This window comes from Channa argus, chromosome 4 (assembly GCF_033026475.1).
Source record: "Channa argus isolate prfri chromosome 4, Channa argus male v1.0, whole genome shotgun sequence".
Lineage (NCBI taxonomy): Eukaryota > Metazoa > Chordata > Actinopteri > Anabantiformes > Channidae > Channa > Channa argus.
Window position 1 is genome coordinate 10,798,946 of NC_090200.1, and position 19,827 is coordinate 10,818,772.

Consider the following 19,827-nt stretch of genomic DNA (forward strand, 5'->3'; position numbering starts at 1 on the left):
CGGTCCTGCCTCAGAAGTTTAACAGCCTTAATTTAAGGCAGGGACTCCATCTAAAGATGTAAAACAGGCTGAAAGTTACGGTACAGTACATTTGAAAGACTGATAAACAGATTTTTGTCTTTGCATAATTTATTTTATACTGACTGTTTCTCAGCTGTGCCCATTTGAACAGATTTAGAAGATGATATACTTGTGTCCCGAAATATTTTCAATTATTTCTGAGATATAACCAATGTTTTTCTAAAACCAAAAACATTTCATATGATATCTCATGACTTGACAGCTCCCTGCGGTGGAAATACTGGATCTTAACGTTTGGTCAAAGGCCGGAAAAGGGCCAGATGTCCTGTCCTAACCTACCCATTCCTCTGTCCATTTCATTTTTCTTCTCCTCTAACAGTCTCCTTACATAAACCCTATTTTCTTTCCTACCTTGGTATTCTGTCCCATTGTTATTTTGTTCCCAATCCTCTCTTGTCACAATCAACACAGACACACCTACCGAAATCAATGGGCAAAATGATTGAAGCCAATCCAATTTACTTCTAGAACAGGCTTATCGACCCCGGTCTGCTGCTCTAAATAAGAGTGTGGGAGCCCCATTGAGAGATGCCGCCGTTTCCACTCCGTTAAATACAAACCACACTCCATAGGTTTACATTAATTCTGTCTCGCACAATCACAGATGTTGCTTCTTCAGTCGTATTCTCTCTAAATCCCAATTTTGTTTCACCACCAGAGATGCCATTCTGCACACTCTGTGTACTATAAGCTTGTCTGAAAGAATTTGAGGTATTTTTCTTGCTCCTCTCCCAAAACCTACATTATTTATTTCAATCTTTTGTACAGTTTCCATGATTTGAAAGCATTGGCACCTAACGCAGTCAATAACATCAATTTAATTTTACACCAGAAAATCTGATCTTCCCGCAGACCTACATTTGAATAGATCCTGACCCAGATTTTAAAAACACTGACATGCAGGATATTCTCTCACCGCTTTTTATTGTATCACTGCTGACACCTGTGCTGACGCCATACCTGAGCACAGACCCACACTTCAAAGACACCAGCTATCTTTTTTTTCAGCTCTTGCAGTTTAGCTTTACAGGACCAAGCCTTTAATTTCTGCCTCACTCTGCATTTGCTAGATAACAGTAAAAAAATAAAAAATAATAGCTGCTGAGATCTATGAATAAAACACAACAAGAAAATGACCTTTCCACATCCTGCTTGAATGAGCTGAAGGCTGATCCCATCAAAAGCCGCCTCCCACCAAGACATCGAGCCAGTCATCCCGTCACCCCACCTCTGCCCTTAGAAACCACAGAGTTGGGCTGAGTTCAGTCCGGCTCTGCTGCCATGGTGATAAGCAATAGGACGGAGGACTGAAAGTGAAAATAGCCCGAGATGGGATGCTAACAGTGGGCAGTAAGCAGAATTACAAAACATCTTTCAGCAAGAGGTGCATGGTTCTTTCCAAACCTCGGAGAGCGCTCTTGTGCCATCAGTACTGACAAGTAAAAACAGACAGCAGAATCTTTCAGGGATGTAGAAGGGCTGTGCCATATCGTTTGGTCATACAGTATATTGAGATAATCTGACATTTTTTGATAATCACAATGCTGCATGATGAAGTCATTACATCCTCGCTTGTTCCAATTTCTCATGGGCCTACAAGAAATAAAATCACGGTAGGAGGCCAAGTTTGCACTTTGGAAGAATCTCAGGAAGAGTTCATTCTGAAAAAAAGCTTCCTCTGTCATTTGGAAAAGGTTCAACCAATTACATTTGAATCAAAAATCTGTGATTTGCGAGTTGTGTCAGACACACGGACCAACAAAAGGTGAAAACAGAAATTACATTTGTTTCACCTCTTCATACACAGACACCACAATATAGGGAGGAGACCATGGCAGAGCAACAACAGTTGCATTTACTAGCTCAACCGCAAATCCTGTTTAGGGTCGCAGGGACCTGGAGTCTATCCCAGCTGTGATTGGGTAAAAGGCAGTGTACACCAGTCTATTTCAGGGCCAACCTAGAGACACATACACCAACAACAATTCATGCTCACTTTCACACCTACAGGCTATTTAGAGTGACCACTTATCCTAACATGCATGTCTTTGAACTGTGGGAAGAAAATGGAGCACTGCAGGAAGGCCACACAACCACAGGGAGAATATGCAGTCCACGCAGAAAGGCAACCAGGTTAGTTCTATATTTCAGTGTCATTGTTCTCAGTATTGCAGCTCTGAAAAACCCACTGCTAACTCCCAACCAGTCACCAAACAGCAGACTAGCAGCTGATGGTGAACATAGTTGGGTGTTGTGGAGCTTAAGAGCCTCACATTTTAATCAAGTGGTGGAGAACAAAACAGAGCTAAAAACAAAATTGATGTTAATCAATATCTGCAGAAATGTAGATATGTATCATAAGTAACTCATCTCGAATAGGTGAATGATTGTATTTTAAACCAAAAAACAATATAGATGTAAATGTGTTATACATAAACTTTAATATTCAGTATTTAATTAACAGGAATATGCTGACTAATCAAATGCAATAAGTAATGTTCTGCTTATGTTCAGCTACTTGGTCAAATACTGCATGCTAAAACAATTAATAAATAAATAATAAATATGACACAGGTCCACACATTTTAAGCAAAGTGTCCACAGGTTGAGCAATTATGGTTGCCTGCAGAAAAGGCCAGCTAGTGAGGTGTCACATATTTCTCTAACGAGAGTCTGTTGATTTTCTCCTCCGGGCTGTGTTGTTTAGATGTGTGTGTGATGGGGGACAGGGGTTCAGAACCGGCATAGCAGCCTGTGGGTTTAATTTTAGACTCCTGCCTAATGAGAGGGAGAGCGTGGCTGTAGATGATACAGCTCTCCCGATGAAGCATCATTACAGCCAAAGAGGGGAGAAATAATTAGAGGCAGATCACTCTCATTCTTCCCCTATGATGAATTTACATTAGACAACACAGCTCACAGAGACAGAGATGTGCTTTTCCTGCCATTATGCTGACAAACTGAGATTCAGCAGAATAAACAGCAGAATGGAGATGATGTGTTGATATGCGTTCCGGAAAAGTGCAAACTATCCATGAAAATGTTAACAGTAGAGATCAGCTGATTGTCAGAGAGAACAAGCTCCTGTGGACATCCTACTGCAGAAAAACTCTGTAGGAATATACTCACATCCTCACCTGTCAGTGCCTCACAAGTTAAAGCTTGTGAAAAACAAGTTCTTCTTAGATTTTATTACATTTATAAAATAAACTAGCATTAATATTCTCTGTTTCCTCAATTAACTGGGTTATGTTTGGCGTATAAAATGTCTAAAAATAGTGGAACATGTTCTAGAAACTGTATATAACTTATAAATGATTAAAATATGATCACATATGGCAAAGACAAGTATAAAAGTTAATTTTTACTAGAAGAATTAGTTAGTTGTCAAAATAGCTTCTGCTGATTGACTTAATGTTCCTTGAACTGTGAAAAAAGGTCATGAAAGTTGAAAAAGGTCTTATTCTGTTCAGACCATAATCAAACAAACTAAGTAACAAGAGAAAAGTGCCAAAAATCCTTGACATGTATATTTTGTATTTTATTTGTTTCAGCAACTGTTCAGTAGTGGTGATGCAGTTTCAGTACTAAAAAAAAATTAAAATAAAAAAAAATTCCAGTTGATTAGGAAAAATTAAGGGCATCACAGGTTCTTCCTTCCACACAACAGGTGATGATATGGTCTAAGACCCATATGAACAAAATAAGAATACATCACCTTTATGTCAGAGCGAGCATCCGTAGCTTTAGAGCAGCTTCGTGGTCATAATCCCAGTGGCTGTGTATTCCTCGATGTGCGTCTGTGACTGAGTGACAGTAAAGAGCTGAACCCCTAACAAAATCACCCTCCACTCCCCTCCACAACACACACCCATAACCCCCTCCCTTCACATCCCTCCCCTGACCCTCCCTCTCCTCTCACAGTGGGATTAAAACAACCTTTTGTTTCTCTACAATAGGGGTTAAACATTTCCTGGTATCACATGAACAGCTACTACAATCCACAAAGTTACCGGGTGGCTTTTTAAGACACATTTGTACAAAAGCATTAAATATTCAAAAGTTATCTGTTCTGTATCAGAAGCCTCCCGTCAGCAGAATGGGGAGATAACAGAGCATAACATCCTGCAATATGAATTTGACAGAGCACAAAAGCAAAAATGACACTGTAATTGCATATTAAAATCAAACAGCAGCCTGTGTACACTAAAATAACTGTCAGCTGCACTGATTGTGCTGGAGTCAAAGCAGCTTTCTAGAACAGAGGCTGGAGGTGGACTCTAGGCAGCAAAGCCACACAAATAAAAGGAAAAAGCCTGAAGGCACAACCTAAAGACTTCCTTTCCCATACAGTGAGGACCTAGGGAAAGTGCTAACCTGCACTCAGCAGATGTCCCCGTGCAATCTAATCTAGCTGACTGAGACAGGGGAAGCGTATTTATTGCCGACTCCTCACCGGTATTATTGCGCCCGGCTTTAAAAGAATGGATGTGGAAAAAAAAGGTCCTTTGGTGTCCGTTAGCTATGGTTGCAGAGGGCAACAATAGTAGGAGCTGTCCCTTTGAAAGAGTCACTATTCTCCGGCCCAGTCCTAAATAATGCCCTCCTAAGTACAAAAGCACAAAAAGTGTAACACAATATGCCTCAAAGAACATTGTCCACCAAACTGAACAATGATTTAGACTCCATTATCCAAGAAAACAAAACATTAAAAAAAAACATCATTTCACCCTTTTTTGTCTTCTCAGTTGCAATGATGGAGCGAAATGTGAATACCTATACATACTGTACTTGAATATTTCTACTCTCCCTGTGCTACATTTCAGAAGAAAATAACATTTTTCATCCACGTGATATTTTACAGATAAAGTTTCTTAGGAATTAGGAATTTACATTTAACATAAAATTGGCCTTAAAAAATAAAATACAATATTAAAGTTGTATGAGTTGTGAGCAGCTTTATTTATTGAAGAAAAAAAGAAAACTTTGTGTAGAATTCTTTTCATTCTTTCATATCTCTTTAATCATGTCACAAGCCTTAACATTTATCTTAACTAGTTTCACTGTCGCTACCTCAAGAAGCTACAACAGTAAAATGCTGCTTGTACAATAAAACACCAGTACTCAAAAAGTACTGATTTTGCACTTAAGCAGGATTTTGAGAAGGTAAAAACTATGAATTTACATTATTGATTCCAGTCTTTCTTGCCTCAGCTTAATTGTTTTCAGTGGTTAAGTCCTTGTAGTTTTGGGAATAATAATCCTACAAAGGCATATGAATTCTGTCTGCACCAGTGGTACATGCTCAATGGCTTCACAACATGGTCATTGTTGCATGCTAATCTGAGTATATAATATCCACCCACTCACCACAATGAAACCATCAGCCTACAGACTGTCAGTGCTTCTCTGGTGGCCAAAAGATGTGAAACCTCTGCGCTGGAATTCCAAATTAATTCACTAATGAACAGCTTCGATCGCCTCCTGTGTAAACATAACTCAGCATGTTGAGATTTCTCAGCATGCAACGTCACCGCAAGAGAAGCCATTAGTTCAAAAAAATTTATCGCACATAAAAGCATTCGTGGTGGCTTTCATCTTTCACAGAGATGATTGATAGCAGTGAGGTGTATGGATTATGGTATGAAATGAGTGAAGGCACCATATTTCATTGGGCGAGGGGCGTGACTGACCAAGTCTAATGGGCATTATTTCTGCACACTGACTCCGTTGAGCAGGGACACTGGGCGATCCCAGCCGGCCCATTGCTCCCTCAGTCTCACACTGAGATAGGACCGGCGCCCTCCCTGCTCTTTGTCACGACACCAATAGAAGAACAATATTTCAATAGCAACTTTTAACAGAACAAAGTTCCTTCTGCAGTCTAGATCAAGCCCTCCTAACTAGGAATGCACAGTGTCTGCATGTGTGTGTGTTTTTGTGTGCGAGTGTGTGTGTTTATGTGAGCATGTGCATGCATTCGCCTGTCAGTGGGAGTTCGTGGCAAGGACTTCTTTTGAGTTTCCTATTCAGAAATGTGAATGGGAGTGAAATATGATTGGCTCAAAGAGAGAATAAAGGGCTGGGTTCACAAGGCTATCAAGGCAGGGTGGGGGGACACTTGTGAAAAATTACACTGCTGTCAGAAACAGAATAAAAATAGTCTTAAATGTGCTTATTACATGTTCTATTACATTTCCAATGCTTGTTTGTTCAGATCCTCCCAACATGTCGTTTTTTTTAGGTCATGTTTGCTGGTGAAATCAGTATCATTTAAATGTGATTCTTTAACAAATAAAACATGGCAGTGCCTTGGTAGGACATGACAGCATTGTAGTACATCCACATCTGTGTCAATCCTGTCCTCTGGGTAAATTCATTACAACAATGACTGAGGGGAGCCTAGGTATCACATAGCAAGTCCATTATGATAGCATGAGGTATCTGGTTAAGCATCTGTAGAGGTAAGTAAAAGAATTTCACATTTACAAAGAAAAATTTGCATCTTGCATCAGGCTGCAGTGATAACACAGGAATCGGATTCAGCACAGGGGACAATGAGGAAAACAAAGTGACCTGGGTCTTAAGGGAATTTACATGAATTACAGCAAGAGGCCCATAGGGACGGCCGTGACCTCTCCTCAGCTTTTTGAAGCTAAACAAGATCCTGATCCCGCCCATCAACACACACACACACACACAGGCAGTCTCTGCTACCAACACACATGCACAAAGACACTCTGATGGAGAATGGTGTGACTGGTTTCCATGGTGCCGCAAGGCTTGGTGACAGGGTTGGAGTGTTAACATGCTCACAGACAAGAGAGAGGATGATGGAGAGAAAGAGAAAAGGACAGAGGGAGAGAGAGAGGCAGAGACAGTGCAGTAAAAAAACAAAGAAAGTGTAGAATAGGAGATATTTACCACACACAGGCAGGCTGCAGACCATCCCTGAGGTTAAGGACCTGTAGTGGCATGTATCGTATTTCTTTTTAACTCAAAAGGCCCTTACTGGCACAATTCAAAACACACAATAGCGCAACTTAACAGATGCAAGAGCAGCACTAGTCTCTTTCTTGTTCCCTCCAGAATATTTGCAGCATCAATTCTGTTTCTGTGATCTATGTTACAAAAGGATAATTCTGTTGTGTTTCTATCTGGATTTTATTTAGGTAGTTTGGCCCCAAATTCCTATCATTAACAATTACCTTGCACCTACCAAGTTAATTGTTTAGATCTCCAAATGCATCACAAAAAAAGACTTAAAAGTTTAAAACAAAAGTTCAGGTCAGCCAGAGAAAGGGAGGTGACATCATGTCTCGGACATCAGCTTCTGGGAAAACAATCTTAAAATACTGAATTACTCTTGATGCATGTATACAACTTTAAATATTAAGTTAATTTAGTTTACTACCTTTTAGCCTGCGTGTAACCACACAGCATCTGAACTTAATCCTGTTTACTAAGGTCTGATTAGTTGGCTGTTTCTTCAATACCACATTAGGTTTAATCACTTAACAAATGTAGGATGAGGGAGGCATTTCAGGGGTCTGGAAATGGGCTAATTAATTTCATCTGTATTGATGAAAGGTGTTTCTACGTTTCTTGGGATGGCGTGAAATACCTGAGATTTTTCAATATTTGGAAAGAGCTGATTGTTCCATAATGACAGGGGTTTGTAGTTGAAACACCACTGACCTACAGTCTGTCAACGATCGATGGCTTCCGGCTTGTCCCTTCAGGGGTCGCCACAGCGGAGTGTGGCATGAGATTTTACATTGGATGCCCTTCCTGCTGCAACCGTTTTTATCCCATTTTATACCGGCTCGGATAAGGTCTCCCTTGGTGGCTGGTTAGCTGGGTTGGGATTCGAACTTGGGGCCTTCTGCACCCCAACTTAATGCTCTACCACTGAGCCACCAGGCCCCTTGTAACTGACCTACAGTGTGTACGGACCTTGAACAGTTCACAAAGGATGTAGGAGGAGAGAGAGCTGGTGCTTGACTGGAGAGTGTAGGAACACATAGAGTAATTTAGTGCTTACGTTCACTATGTATGTTAACGACACTCACATTCGCTTTCATTAGTTGTTAGTAATGATATTATCATTGTGCTCATTTTTATTTTACAGTGTGTCCTATATCAAGTGGTTAAGTGACTAAACTGTTTACATCCTGTCTGAGCTTTTGTTTGGGATTTCACAACTCTGACTTTAAATTGTGCAAAGGTGTGAATGTGAGTGTGAATGCTTGTCTGTCTGTGGTTGTCTCTCTGTGTTAGTTCTGCCTCTTGCCCAGTGATGGCTGGGATAGGCTCCAGGCCTCCCGTGACCCTGAAGAGGATAAACTGAGAATAAGCTTGAGCTTCTCAAATGTCATGGCGGGCCCCAGTAATGAGGGTGCCGGCCAAAAAATGAATATAGTAGCCCCGTTGTAGATTATGATTATTGTTCCCAGACTTTTGCACTTAATTTGTTGTGTACGGTGTAATCATTGGTGTAGAAATATTTTTTGAAGACAACAGAAACCCAGCTGAAGTTATAATAAACCAGAATTTGAACCACTGGAAATAGGAAAGCTCTCCTCCTTTAGCTATTGTTAGCTCAGCAGCCAGTGACTTGGAAGGACTTGCCCACTGTCATAGTCATACAGCACACGGCAATACGGCAACTATTCATGTGATAATGAATCAGGAGAGGAAGCAAACCAGTCTGATTCAATACAGTGTGTGTATGAGGTTTGCCTCTAACCGCAGAGAGCACCAGCTGAGGACATGAGGGACGGTGGAAGAGATCCAAGAGTTTACTGCAGCAAGGAGAGAAAAAGACCCAGTGAGCAGGTCCTCTCATCTATATGCTCCATACTGTCACCAATAAGAAGATCATGCTCGGTCCAGTGAGCAGTGAGCACCCACGGATGTCAATAAACACACACTGCTGGCCACCCACCCACACACACACCCCCACCCACACACACACACTCCCACCCACCCCCACCCACACAGACATACGCTATGTCTCTCTCAGTCTGTACATGTGTGCTCATCCCTGTGTCCATATGCGTCCACAGAAGGCGTAGGCATGTGCGCACCTCCTTTGCTTCCCCACCAGGACCAATTTCCATCAGCCGTCTGTGTGAGTGCGATCGATGCTGCACAGGGCAAGTCATCCGGGCTGTTCATTACTGTTGGCAACACCGTGCCCATAAGCACAAACACTGACACATGACCGAATGGATGGACGGCAGTTTCATTTATCACTAAGCAATAGCATTATGAGCAGCCACAGAGAAAGCTGAATATGAGGTTGCTCCGCGGCTGTTATTTCAGATTTCATTAGTTAGTGAACAGCTGAAGACGCCTAGTGTCTCCAGAAGCCACAGTATCTTTGAAGTGCATGTTTGTGTCAGCAGGACGGGAATGAGATTTCTCTTCTTCCCTCCTTCCTCTTTTTCATCCTCACCCATGCTGCTTGCCCAGCTCACACACCACCTGTCTTCTTAACACAACCTAAACCTCCCAAGAACATACAAGTACAAACAGAATCAACACAAACACAGTATATCAGAATTGACACACTAGATAGAGCAAAACAAGACTAAGAGCCTTGTCTTAAAAAAGAACAGCTTCTCTATTCTCATATATATATATATATATATGAATGAAAAGTTTAGTGGACTGAGTGAACTGAGCATGAACAAAGATCACCAATAGGGAGAGAAGAAAAATAAAGAAATGTATTTTTATGCCTGAAGACCAATGCATTTCTGAATCTCTACAATGTTTTTGAATATGCAGCTTTTCTGACGTTGCTTTTCATGCTCTGAATGAGCAGAGAAAAGCAATAAAAATGTTGCTTCTCTCAAGTTAAAGAAGAAAGATTCACCTTAAATACACTGTGTGGCTTGAATGCGATAAAACATAGGCAAAGCAAAAGCTGGGTGAAACACCTTGAACCACCTCCATCAGAGCAAACGCATCTTGTGTAGTGCTTTTTGCTTTGTTTTTTATTATGAGCACAGACACAAACATATGGGCTTTCTAGGGCATCCTACTCCTCCTCTGATGTAAAATCCATATCTCACTAAAGAAGTCAACAGCAAAAGAAAGAAATAAACAAAAAAGGGAGATTAAAAAGAACAGCTTTATTACACATAAAGCTGTAACAAGAAAAAGCAAATCAAACAAACCACAGACAGCTGACAGATTGAGTGTCAGTGATGTGGTGTTACAATATTTTGACTTAGGCCTGAGCCACAGTGGTGCAGGGGGCAGCGCTGAAGGGTTTAATAAGCCTGATGAAAACACACACACACACACACACACACACACACACGGCTGGTGCGGGTGCTGAGATAAAAAGCAGGTGCAAGTAAGAGAAGCAGAAGTGTAAAGGACAGTGAAGGTAGATGTCCTCCATAATTAGCAGTTTGGTCTGTTCCTATGTGTGTGCGCGTGTGTGTGTGCATGTGTATGCGTGTGTATTGGTGTGGGCACTGGAAAATATATGTATTTATACAGAGTGTGACTGTTTGTGAGAAGGGAGAAGTGTGTGTACATTCCTGCAACAGGAATCAAATGTTTGTGTTTGTGTGTTTGCAAGTGTGAGGTTGTGTGCCTGTTTGACATAGGAGTGTGTGTGTATATTCTGGAAATTCTCAAACAACACCCACAACAGCCATGTAAACAGCTGCCACAAACAAGTGGGTAGAAACTGGCCCAATGGAGAAAAACCATGCAGTCCTCCATCCTTTTCCAGACTTCTCTGCCTCTTTCCCTTCTTCCCCATTTTTCCTCCCCTCTCTTCGCAGGCTGCATGCTCTCTGGTGCAGGTGACAGCACAGGGACAATGGGATGATATCGGGGCTGGGGTCCAAGCAGCTTGTCTACCTGCTGCACAATAACAGACTGCTGCAGCTCGAGTGTTGCACATTGTGAAATTTGTGAGGGAGAAAAGAAAACAAAAAGCAAGAGAAGATGGTGTGAGAGACACAGGAAGTGGGGGAGAAAAAGCAGAGGAAGCTAATGCTCAAGAGTGACAGATTAAAAAGGAGAAAGACTCGTTTTTTTGTGTAGCAACAGTGTGTGTGAACACTGTGGTGTTCGTGTGTGTATGTAAAGCAGACTCTATAGCCTGTACGCCTATAGCTGCATCTGTGTGGGCAGGACTGCAGACTGTGCTGCCATTTAATTACAGGACTGTTCCTTCTTCCTCTCTGACATCGCACTCACTCCCACACACACACACACACACACACACACACACACACACAATGCACCTGCCAGTAGCCAGATTGGATTTACACTGCATCAATAATTCACCCTCACATGTATCCCCAAACAAATGACACAGGTTGTCTTTGAGTAACTGATAGCATTTCGAGACGACAGTGGTCACAAGCTGCAGAAAAACACAGTGGCACACATGCAGGCTAACACATGTGCCACTGACTCATCCTGCATCATTACAGCACAAACGACCTCGGTTATTAAACCAATCGTGAGCTCTGTAAACACAGACAATGAGGAGACGTTTTTTGTAATCAAGCTGTCCTATTCTTAGAAACACCAGAGTAAAAACAACATCCCTGGGCTTCCTGCTCTTCATCTGTTGGAGAAAGGCTTTCATCTCCTCCACCGTGTTGACAATGTAAGAGAATTTCAGCTGCACTTGTTTTTAGCAGCTGAGTACTTGCAAATAGGCTTCTGTTATTGTTGTTTTTCCCACAGTCAGCCAAGAACTTCTATATATATATATATATAAACAACTTAAACGTGAGCATCGTTAACACTGATGTGGACGTGAGTGGCAGAGGGTTTGTTCAATTGATGTGTGTGTGAGACGCTGTACTTTGAGCAAGGTCTTATTGTGAACCTGCACAACACTGGTTAGAAGTGGACGGATATCATTACCAAAACACGTGTCCAATATTTAAACAGTGTTGTAATATGTTTTCATTGAATATGATGGGACAGGATGGATGATTAATTCCTCTGTCAAACAGCATTCACCTGGGCCCAAGTCCATGGTATGTATGAGTTGTTTGGCCCAAACCCAATGATATCCATCTTATATTATTAAAAATATTAGAAACAAACTATACACCAGAGCTGGCTAGAGCGAGGTACAGGCAATAGAAGCCACGTGAAGTGTGCTGGATGATTGTAGCTCTTACTAAATCAATATTTTGATATGAGAGAAGTCTATTTATTTTTTAACATGTAAGGAAAGTTTTACAGTAAATTAGCTGAAAATTATGGGATCCATAAATTAAATTAAGTAAATGTACAAGTTTAACGAAATTTAGAAAGTCACCAACAATTGAGGAGATGTATTTAAGATAGTACAATTCATGTTTTACTTTTGGTTTTATATACGTGTTAGTGGAAAATAATGTGGTTTTGGTGTTTATGGAGACAATTGTCATGTTTTACCGTGTGGAATTTTTGGCATCGTGCAGAAACTACAGGACTGGATGGAACTGTGTTATAACAGAATGAAATTCTTTGGTAAGAATGAAATCGGAGTGATATACTGCACGCTCCAAACATCCATAAACATCCTATATCAGCTAAAATGTCCTCTGGATTCAAGTGAACACTTAATGGATTCAAATGCTCTCCTATAAATGTGTTCAACTACCTTTGGTATTTACAGTGGGAAAAGCTCATGTATTGATCAAATGGCCCATTAGCACTTAAAACCAGGCCTTTATTGGAAACATTTGAAGTCGATTCCTTTAAAATGTTTGGAGAAAATGGATCTCCTGCTCTACTAACATGGGATAATGCACTCACAGTGGATGCATGCTTCCATTAGGCTGAGGACTATGTGAAAACTGTCAGTACTACAAACATAAACATAATGGCTGACCTTGGAGGGTACAGTCTAAATATTCTCAATCATATAATGTAAAATACTGTAGTTCCAAACGGGTTCTTGGGAGAGAAGTTGGAATATTGCCTTGAGTCTAGTAATTTATTCACTTGGATGTCAAGCACAGGGGAGGGGGGGGGGGGCAAGAATTTTGAGGAGTGTGTAACAATTGGGCTTTTCTTTCCCCAAATCTGCATAATTATTGAGGTTAATTCAACTCAGAGCTTGTGTGCCATTGTCTTTGAATGTGGCTGCCACTGCTTAAATGAATAAATTAGTGACAAAACGAAGCTGACAGACGAGCTTTGCCTGAATGCACGATGTCAGAGAAACTGGCTCGGAGGATAAGAAGAAGCTGCAGGAAAAGACCTTCACTTGATTTGCTGGAGACAACAGCCTTGTCATTTACAGCCATTCAGGCCTGGGTTTTCTCAGAAGAAGATGGTGTCTGTTCACAACCGAGATTCCACTGTGCGTGTTATTCTCTGTGGTTTGTCTCGGTCTTGATAAGTAAAGCTAACACTGCTGCAGTTATGACAAGACATCTTGTACTCTTCAGGTAAACGATATAACAGAATGGGACAGATGCTTACTTGCTGAAATAACTTAGATGACAGCGCAGACAGCTGAATAATAAGAAAACTGCCTGGATGTTGTTTTTAGATGAACAGATCGTCGCTATTTTTATTTCAAAATTAATTTGGCTGCGGAAAGATTTGCTGCAAGCTGAAAGTATTGACAGCACATTTAAATGTGTTTACCCCCATAAATATCAATACCAAATGTCTTTTATACACAGACTGGATAGGAAAATCGTTAACTGACATCCAATGAACTCAAAGACCGGAATGAGGTGTGCTTGATCAAAATTGCCCTGTTTCTGCTCTAAAAACTGACTAACGTGCCCCATACAGGAGGAAAGAAAGGAAGAATCTCAAATTATTTATAAATGAAATGAAAGAAGTCACAGTTGGGTGAAAAGGTTTACATCATATTATTTTAAAATGGCAGAAAGATTAAAACAAATATTTATATTTAGTTAATATTAAAGACACATTTAGATTGTACAATGTAATTTTGGCAGAAATTATAGAAAGTACAATTTGTACTGGCTAATGGTACATGTTACATTTATAGGTAAGTTCAAGTACCATTTTAAATGCAATGGCATGTAGGGGGATTTGTTTAGCATTTGTAAGAAGTGCACAAATATTTAATAGTATATTTATATATTTATAAGATTTAGCCCCCCAAAAACAACAACAACAAAAAAAACATTACAGTCTGAACATTTTTTTTACCAAAATCTCGTGGATGTTTAGATATTCTACATTAACTCAAACTTTGACCTGGTGGTGGCAATGAACGAGAAGTCATCTGTCAGAAAACACACAAGTCATTGGGACTCGTGAATGTGAATAAAAACTTCTACAAACATGAACTACAGTCAACTGCATCCCACTGCAGTGCTACCAACCTTCAACTCAGGGACAAAACAAATTAGTTTATTTAGTTACAGTTACTTTCTTTTTTGCACATAGTGACATCTCTCTTCTGAAGTGGGACTAGAGTTGGGTTAAAAGTTGTACTTAAATGTGTCCCTGTGTGGGCTTTTTATGTGTGTGGTGAAGCTGTTATTTCTCTTGACATGATAGATGTGCATCCTTGGGATGACTAATCAACAGCTGGAGACCTCGGAGAGCTCTTGTCGGAGAGGATAAGCCCTGTGAGTGGTGCAGGGGGCCAAGGACAGCACTCACACTTCCTCAGAGGAGGAGGCTTGAGTGCTGCCTGTCTCCACAAGTCCCTTCTCAGGTCTGGCATATGGAAGACTTTGACTGTGCAGGGTGACTGACCAACCAGCCCATTTGGTCGGGTAACTCTGGCCTTTCACGAACCCTCTCTGCTTGCGTGCTCAATTAGTGACTAACAGCCTTACTGACAGGCCACCACTCCAACACCAGTGCTTCTTTCACACTGTTTTACTTGTTTTGTACAAGGGGTGGGCTGTGGTGCACAATGTCATACGACATGCACTGAGGGCACACAACTCAGAACTCTTCAACTCTTCAACTCGCTGCCAAAAAACAGCAAGACAAGAGAAGACAGGTACTAGCCACACAAAGGGAGAGTTATTTACCTGGAGGGTTTTGTTCTGTCAGCTCAGGCAAACTGTAAAGTCAACCGTCACTTCTTACTTCTTGATTTGTTGACTTTCAGAGAAAGAGCTTTAAAAGGTCAGTGTCCTCACCAAAGAAGGCCCCTGTCACATCTGTTTCTAAATTCATGTCATGACAAATCTAAAAATTTATTTTTATAGCATCAAATCATTCGGAGGATAAACTTTTTTAGGTGGCCAATTATTCAAACAGGTTTGCTGCCGTTTTGTTTGTTGTAAGTGTAACTGCTGACAGCATCATTTGATGCCATAGTAATCTCTGTATTCTAGTAAGTAGAAAAAGCCCCGGCCCCAGAAGAATAGGCTGGATCAGCACGTTATACTGCATTTCCTCTCTCTATGCAGCGATCACAATGCCAGTTAAAGCTGCCTGCTCCTTCTCCTTCCAGTGTGTACTCATTACAGAGTGGCAAGTCAAAAAGCCCCACACAGTGGTAGGCATCCTGATCCCGGTGAGCCTTTCACATGGTAAACAGTTTCAGATGGGCCCAGTATTGTGTTGCCATAATACAGCATCTGCTTTATGGCATGGAAAAAATGCATTGTCACCAAGCGGCAGAGAAAGAGCCATTGAAGGACAGCCAGGGCTTCGCTGAAATAATGAGGCTTTGACCGTGACATAGGCTGGTGGGTGGTGGTCAAACGACCTACATATTACTCCAGCACAGAGGTTGTTAAGAAGAGTGCCAGCTCAGAAAATAAAATGTAGGTGTCAACTCACTAAGGAACTTTAAAGTCTGGCCACATTTGAAATACAAGCTTGTGCTGCATGAACCAGATCTAAAAAGTCTTTAATGAAGCTTTGTATCCGGTCTCAGTGGAGCAGTGTAGAGGGTCAGAATGCTGCAGTGAGCACTGGAGCTTGGCCAGGTGAGAATGAGACACTATGCAGGCAGACACAGAAGATGCCCCTTATCCTTTAACTCTCCATTAAAAATTTAGTGCAGCACACCCCTACACTGAGCACAGCTGAGAGCTGCTACTGTGTGAGTCTGTGAGGGAAAACATCTCAGTGTCACACAAGTGTTCATTTATGCCACATCTACCAACACTCTTCATAAATCATCCAGCACAATGCACTCTTCCCAAACAGTGCTGCAGCATTTTCTTTTCCTCTAAGAAACTCAAGAAAAAGTAGGAGATGAGTTAAAGGAAGCGGAGAGAAAACCACATAGGTACCATGGAAGAATCTCTTAAAATTCGCCCATGGGGATTAATAAGATGTTATCTTGTGCTATATTTAATCCTCACTTTCTGTATATCTGTGCTCAGAACGGTTAGGCTGATCACGGTGATCTAGATGGTAAATGGTCTGCTTATATAGCCCTTTTACCCAAAGCCCGTTACAGTGTCTCAATCACCCATTCATACACACTCCGATGGCGGCTGCCATGTAAGGTGCTTCACTTGACCCACCGGGAGTAACTTGGGGTTCAGTGTCTTGCCAAAGGACGCTTTGATTTGTATCCAGGGGGTACTGGGAGTTTCAGGTAACTTATAATGCAAAAGTTTTTCAACAAAATGAAAACATGATGACATTTTTTGTTATTGTGGACTGGGCAATACATTTAAATTTTCTAACCGTATCACTATAGGAATAAGAATGCATTACAACTTATTTTTATTATGTTTCAATTACTGAATTATAATCATCAGCAAAGAAAATATTTTAGAAATAACATTTTTTTTACTGGCATTATTGAGACACGTTTGTCATATTTCAACAATGAGTCAAAAAATACATCTATTTACTATGTGAAAAACATTTGTCTGCATGCAGCGTTCTTATTGCCCACACCGTAAGTACGGGGAAAATGGCGCAACAAAAATTTAGCGGAAGCTGGCTTGACCCTGTTCCAACAAATAACGCCTCACTTTAGCGCAGTGACCAATCACAGCTATTGGGGTCTGCGTCGCTAAAGCTCAAGCTCAAGCTCAAGCTTAAGATCTATTACACCTTAGAATTATCAGCTTTTATTTTTTTAAATTTACGCTGGTCGATACGTCGATACGTCGATACATCTTTTGCAGCTAAATTACCAGGTTGTTGTTGGCACTGCTATTTGCATTCAGGATCTGCAAAGATTTGTTTTCTAATGACATTTTGTACTTTATTTGTCAATGTGTTAAAAACATCAGTGCAGAGACACTCAGTAGTAAACCAAATATAGAAATAAGGGCCTATACACAATACTGACCTTTTCACTTGTGCTGGTCGGCACAATGTTACAATAAAACGTCTGGTTTGCTCGACCAACAGCCCAAAACTAAACATATGCAGTGTGCTATTGAATCCTCACTTTTAATAGGTTGGAAGTTTTAGCTGTTTTGCATCTCTGCCTCTACAGTAACTCAAACAATACATGATAAAAATGGTGCCTTACTCTATATTCGAGCATTGCGGACGACATGATTTTTGCGTTAACGTTATGAAATCCTATTATTTGTAAAATAACTGGAAAAACCAAAACTTTTATCCACAATCAATTTGTCAGGGTGGTCAGTCACATGAGGGCAGGTGAGTTTCTTGACCGATTAAAAAAAATACTATATATTGATAAAAATGTTTTGTATACAATCTATATTTGCTGCTCATAATTCTTAGATTAAATGTCCAAACAAAACAACACTAATTTTTATTCGTTAGAACGTAAGAATCCAATTTAGGAAAACATACATAGTAACACAGAAAATAAATACAAAAACACAAATTCCTTGGCCCATTACCATATCAAGCGCATGCCTCTGATTCTGCTAATTTTAGCATTACAAAACACAGATATGTTGAGGTTGCTCCAGTTTGAATTCACAGAGGCCCAGCGGTGAATAAAGGAGGTTAGGCATGCAATTGTCCAATGTTATGTAAAAGAGCCACTTTTATACCATTTTACCATGTCTGATGTGAAAAAAGAAGTTGTGTGTCAATCAAACTGAGGTGCTATGACGAGCTGTTCTGGGTGGTTTTCTCTGTGGCCACCTACTCCATTATGCTTCAATTCCACACAATATGAGTCACAGGAATTTGAAAGGATGGTTTCACAAGACATTATGGCTAAAAATGGACCTCCATCATAGCGGCACATTAGATCAGTAGCAGGTTTTATTCACACTCCTCTTTTCATTCTTTAAACCAGTCATTTGGAAGTAATTAATTCAACGAGGCTATCAAGGACGTGGCCCTGCCTCTGCTGCCAATGCTGTTTCCACTCGAAATTCATATTCAGCTGAATCACAGCTTAGATAAATGGACCAAGTGAAACTAGCTCAGAAGTGGGGGTGTTTTGAGACCAAAAGAGCATTTTCAGCTCTCACTCTGGCTGCATTTTGATGCTATACAGGGAAATGCAACTCACAAACAACATAATCCCGTGAGAAGGCAAGAAAAGACAACGAGCGCTTGCAACTTTCTAACTGGAGATGCAAAAAAGAAGCTATTGTCCAGAGAAAGTTGCTATATAATATATCGATAATAACAATACAGTGTCTTTATTCACGTGGGTCCAGGTCAGTGATACCTTGGAGACACGGGAAAGGACACATGGGGAGAAGACATATTCTGAGGCTTCCAGCCTATAGGTGGTGCATTGTTCCCAGGATCAGTAGAAGTGAGCCACATTTCGCATTTGGCTGCTTCCTAGTGGGAAGAAGAGTGTATCCTGGTCATTGTCCCTTTCCCCATTTCTCAACCCTCCTTGACCCCTCGCCCTCCTCACCTATTCCACTGTGCTAACTCCTGATCAATAGTGGTCTCCTGCTATAAGTGATTCTCCGTGGATCGTAAACATGTAGTGTCACTAAAAGAAAAGGGAGAGTGAAAAACAACCCCTAAAATTCAGAGAATACATCCAGCCCACATACTTAAGTTAGGACAAAAGAGAATATACTTTGCTGGGTTTTATTTTGTCTCAAAGGCAGATTTGAGGATGAGGGGGAGGGGAGGTAATGCTCTTTCAAAGCATGTTTTCTGTTCTCTAATCTGTCTGTCGTTTCCACCCATACAGACACACTTCTAATTTGACATCAAAGCGCCAAGGATTGTGAACGATACGGATGAAACTCTGCATGAAATCATTTTTTCTATCATTATCTCCACGAAACACACTGACATTACTGTAGCTATATATGAGCTACTTCCTCCTGTGGTGTCGAACATTAAGTCAGGCCGACGTTGGGGGAAAAAATGCCAAACTGTGTTTATTTGAACTTAATTTACCCAATATGTTTCACAGCTTCTGCGATGATGTGAATAACACATGACGGAACCTGTGGTGTCGTCAGTCATCACTGCCATTGGGTGGATTGAGGCAGTTTGCTTGGATTTCATCATCAACCCCCCTCTAGTCAGCCCCAGCTTCAGATTATGGGAGTCTAGTTATCACTCTCTCCCAGGGTCGGGGTTTGGGTGCAGGGCCAGGGTAATCCGGAGGAGTTTGACTTGTGACGCCTAAGGCTTAATTAGATTTTATGTCACTGCTAGTGACTGTGGAGAATCCAATCAGCCTGACCTCCATGTATTTCCCTTATTTTGGCCTGTTTATGACTATATCAGTGCATAACGCCCATATCTAAAGGCAGTGTTAGAAACATAAACTATGCAAGGATTTAATGAATGTTACTAATTTACCTTATGGCTTTACCTCCAGAGCTCCCAAAATAACAAGCTAATGTACACACAGAAAAATATCATTAATAA

At 40.9% G+C, this 19,827-nt stretch overlaps 1 protein-coding gene across 20 annotated transcripts in view; it reads right to left on the reverse strand.

Annotated features, from left to right (window-relative positions):
- Window positions 1-19,827, reverse strand: part of LOC137125738 (neuronal cell adhesion molecule-like) — a 72,623-nt gene that overhangs the window by 44,306 nt on the left and 8,490 nt on the right. The window contains exon 1 of one of the 20 annotated variants that reach the window (XM_067501654.1): window positions 3,800-3,928. The exons of the other annotated variants lie outside the window; for them this stretch is intronic. The gene's annotated coding sequence lies outside the window, so the exon portion shown is untranslated. Of the gene's footprint in view, window positions 1-3,799; window positions 3,929-19,827 lie in introns of those variants that run through there. 20 annotated transcript variants of the gene reach the window in all.